Source organism: Galeopterus variegatus, unplaced genomic scaffold (genome assembly GCF_000696425.1).
Source record: "Galeopterus variegatus unplaced genomic scaffold, G_variegatus-3.0.2 Scaffold4044, whole genome shotgun sequence".
Lineage (NCBI taxonomy): Eukaryota > Metazoa > Chordata > Mammalia > Dermoptera > Cynocephalidae > Galeopterus > Galeopterus variegatus.
This window is the reverse complement of record NW_007730155.1, coordinates 24,429-29,341: the sequence shown is the minus strand read 5'-3', so window position 1 is coordinate 29,341 and position 4,913 is coordinate 24,429. Positions and strand designations below refer to the sequence as shown.

At 37.6% G+C, this 4,913-nt stretch overlaps 1 pseudogene; it reads left to right on the top strand.

The window, feature by feature from the left end:
• Window positions 1-313: 313 nt before the first annotated feature.
• LOC103602194 lies at window positions 314-711 on the top strand (annotated as a pseudogene).
• The last annotated feature ends 4,202 nt before the right edge of the window (window positions 712-4,913 follow it).

The window sequence follows — 4,913 nt, the reverse complement described above, 5'->3', positions numbered from 1 at the left end:
TAAAGCAAACAAAAAAGAGTATTTATTGTGTCATATATACAAAGAATATTTACCAAAGATTAACTACATGCTTTGTCAAAGGAGATTTCAGTTAACATCCAAAAAGTGATATCATTCAGATTGTCTTTTGAAATCAACCATAAAAAGTGATTTTTAAAACCCTACATGAAATAGAATATATCGTGCAAGTAATGGGTTAAAACCGATAGCACTAAATAAATATTCATGAATCTATACTGATATTTAAAAAAATAGAATAGCTCTCTTCCTCAGGGCTGCGTAAGGATATAGCAGCTGTCCCCTACTCAGCATCATGCCTTCCCTCAGACTACTCATGAAGCCCAGGATCATCAAAAGGAGGACCAAGAAGTTCATCCAGCACCAGTGAGACTTTGTTGAAATTATGTGTAACTGGCAGAAACCGAGAGGTATTGACAATGGGGTGTGGAAAAAATTCAGGAGGTAGATCTTGATGCCCAACATTGGTTTTGGGAGCAACAAGAAAACAAAGCAGATGCCCAGTGGTTCCAGTTCCTGGTCCACAATGTTAAGGAGTTCAAAGTGCTGCCTATGTGCAACAAATTTTACTGTGCTTACATTGCTCACAGTATTTCCTCCAAGAACCACAAAGCCATTGTGGAAAGAGCAGCCCAGCTGGCCATCAAAGTCACCAATTCCAGTGCCATGCTACACAGCAAAGAAAATGAATAGACAGCTCATGTGCATGTTTTATTTCTGTTTGATTAAAACCATAAAAACTGCCCCAAAAGTGAATAAATAAGTAAACTGGGGGGAAAGGAGAGTTCTTCCTTAGAGTAAAATCCCAACAAATAAATGTAGAAAGAATAATGAAAATATAAAATCACATTTCATAAATACTGCAGAAATAATTATTGCAGGCAGTAATCATCCACGGATGCTAAAACTAGTGAAGTATGACAAGAAAGATGATCCTTTATTTGCTTCTTTTATCTCATCTCAAAGTATCTCCCTGAAAGATATGTATGAATTACAAAGGGAAAAATAATAACTTTAGGGTGGAAAAACCTGGCAGACATCACCCTAACTATGTGTTCAGAGTTAATATCAATCAGTATTGGGATATGTTGACATCAGGTACCTCCTGATACTATGCATTCTCACTTATCATCTTGGGCTTAACACCATGTTGGCAAAAATGCATAATCCCAGTCTCATCGTGACAAAATTTCAGACAAAGCAAAACTAAGGGACATTCTACAAAGTAACTGATCAGTATTCTTTAAGAGTGTCAAGATCATGGGAAAACAAGGAAAGACGGAGAAACTGTCACCAGTTGGTGGGGACTAACGAGACATGATGACTAAAGGCAACTCCTTCCTCCTATACAGACAGCTTAGTAAAGGGTTTGTCCTTGCATTAAAAGCAATGATAACTGCTCTAAAGCTATACAATTATGCCACTTGTCAGGTTGGGGCAATACCTAAGTGATTATGCCAGTTGTCTTGCTAAAGCAATTGTAGGGTTACAGCAATCCATAACTAAAGCCAAAACATTTCATTATTTTAGTTATACTAAGTTTCCATTTGTATTGTCAGGGCTAGGGCTCAGACACTTCAAACCCATCGTACAGACTGGGTCACAGGCACCTCACATGCCAGGCTGGGTCATAGACCCCTCACATACAGGTCCACGCTAGGTAATTGGGAAAGATCCCAGGAGCCATTGACAGATGACACGAGCTCAGTCCTCAACAGTAGCAGCAGCAGCTTACAGTGGCAGTAGCAGCAGAAGCAGTAGCAGTAGCAGCCTCCCGTGCTCCACACTCCCCACCAGGACTCCCAGAGGTGGGGGGCACTGTGGATCAGAGCCATTTGTCCTTTATACTTAAGTCATATATACACGCCTATGATAAAGCTTAATTTGTAAATTAGGCATAGGAGAATATTAACAATACAATAATAATAATATAGAATAATTATAACAACATACTATAATAAAAGTTATGTTAATGTGGCCTCTGTCTATCTCTCTCTTTCTCAAAATATGTTAATATTTTTGGCCCCAATTGACTGTGGGTAACTGAAACTGTGGGAAGTGAAGCTGCAGATAAGTGGGGGCTACTGTGTAAAAAGTTATCGTTGTAAGAAAATGGGCCCTATAGAAAGTAGGCCCCGTCCCTACTGTCTTCACAGCCACTCTCCAGAGGTAACATTGCTGACAGCTTTCTGGTATTCTTTAAGACCTTTTCTATGCATTTATAACTAACTACATAGGCAAAATGTTAAACAAAAACAGGATCATATCTATTTTTCAGCACCTTGCTTTTTTTACTAAATAATAAAGCATCGGAATCTTTTTGTCTATATCTTATGTATCTGTCTCATTTCGAACAACTATATATAATTCCACACAATGAATGTACCATACTTTTTTTTTTTTTTTTTTTTTCAAAAGATGACCGGTAAGGGGATCTTAACCCTTGACTTGGTGTTGTCAGCACCACGCTCAGCCAGTGAACAAACTGGCCATCCCTATATGGGATCCGAACCCTTGGCCTTGGTGTTATCAGCACCGCACTCTCCCGAGTGAGCCACGGGCCGGCCCAAATGTACCATACTTTAAGTAACCATTTTCCAGTTGATGAACATGTTTTACTAAAACAGTAATTATAATGGTATCTTCAGGTTTCATTCACATCAATCATCCATCCTTCCTTTTATGCTACATTAAATTGTTTTCTTCTTTTGATTTAGTATTTCTGTTTTTAGTAGACTTGTTCTTCCTTACTTCTCTCCTTCCTTCCATTATTGTGTTTTCGGCATACCTTGTTACTCTTGCTTCTCTTCCTGATTATTATCCTTCTCGGTTGTAATTCTTATTACTTATTCTTTGAAATTTTAAATTAAATTCAGCTAGAAACCTCTAGGTTCCAACTAATGGCTAATATTTTAGCAGATGCTTTTCAGGAGAATTTAAAGGTAGAGAAGAAACCTGGCATCTGAAGCCTCCAGCACTCCACGACTGAGGAGGAACCATCAAGATTAATACAGTAGAATCCTCTTAAATAAGATGATTGGGACCTGTAACTGGTCAGTTAACGAAAAAAGTTGGTTATACCTGGGACTAATAAAATGTTAATACTTAAGCATTTTACTTTCTCTGAAACATAAAACTGCATTTATTCATCAATTCTTAGATGTAAAGCAACAAAGATGTTTTCTTTGAGTAGAGATTGTTGAGTACTATTCTCAATGCTTGCAAAAATCACACCCTTAATGCATGATGTATGATTTCCTATTTTGATTTCTGTGGAAAAAGAAAGTAAAGACACTTTGAAACAATTTGCATATAGACTACTTTTATTTTTTTGGCAGCTGGCCAGTCATGGATCAAAACCCTTGACCTTGGTGTTCTAACACCATGCTTTAACCAAATGAGCAAACTGGCCAGCTCCAGAATAATTTTAAATAGTTAAAATTGTTCTAATATTTTCCAATGTCTCATTCACACCTAATTCAAGTTCATTTTTAGTGACCTCTTTATTGAATCTTTTTTTTTTTTGAATCTTTTTAGAGAATTCAGCTCAGTTTGTTGGTGCTTTTATAGACTGCAGTTCTCTTTTTGCACTAATTTTATCAATTTATGTATATTTAATCAGATTATGTAACAAAAGTAATAAATACTGTAGTGGATTGACTTATGTCCCCCCAAAACTCCCTGAAGCTTGAATTGTGCCCCCCAAGTTTTATGTATTAGAAACTTAACCCCCACTGTGACTGTTAAGAGGGTGGGAAATCCTATTATGGTAATTGAAAGGTGGAGCCTTGAAGAGGTGATTGGATTGTAGGAACCTGCAGTAGTGAATGGATTAGAAATGGTGGTCAGGGGCGTGGTTCTGAGGGCTTTAAAAGAGGAGGAGAGTCTGTCTTTTGCTCTCTTCTCTCTCTGCTTCCACCATCTTGCAATGGGAGACTCCCAGGTCACTGTTGCCACCACCAGATGGACTTTGGACTTCTCAGCCTCAGAAACTGTAAGCAATAAATATTGTTTTCATTGTAAATTACCCAGTTGCAGGTATTTTGTTTTAAGTGACAGAAATAGACTAAAACAAATACAATAGGCATAAACAGGGTTGTGAACAAACACAATTCATCTTTATTAAGTTTCTGTTTAACTGGAGGGAGAAGTATCTGGCCATACCAAAGAATAGCTGATTAGCCCTGAACCTTCAGCAAAGTGGATATCAGTCATCTTTTTATAGAGAGAGTGAGAAGTACAGAGCAGTAGAGTGAATCAGCTAAGTGGAGATTGGTTAATATAATTTCTACTGCACATTAGTATTAAAGGAGATCAGCAAACTGCACATTGGCAGAACTAGGTGACAAGTAAAGGCAACGGAAAGTTGATGGGCCCGTGTTTGCTTGGCTGTTGACACCCAAGTTATTTTCAGGAATGTACTTCACATTTAACTTTTTTTTTTTATTATTGTTATTAGGATCTTGGAGAGCAAATCTGTTTTTACCTGTTTGCATTGTTGGAATGTGGCTTGGGTTAACACTGAATTTAGGTAAGCAAAACGGCTTTTTCTGTGCTTAACTGTGAATACTAATCATATATCCCTTGCCTAAAACTAAGTAATATTTTATATTAGCAAACAGAATACAACAACACATATGTAAAATTATTCACCACGATCAAGTGGGATTCATCCCAGGGATGCAAGGGTGGTTCAACATACGCAAATCAATAAATGTGATACACCATATTAATAAAATCAAACACAAGGACCATATGATCACCTCTATTGATGCTGAAAAAGCATTTGATAAAATCCAACACTCATTCACGACAAAGACCCTCTATAAGTTACATATAGATGGAAAGCATCTCAGGCCGGCCCAGTGGTGCACTGGAGAGTGCGCCGCTTGGGA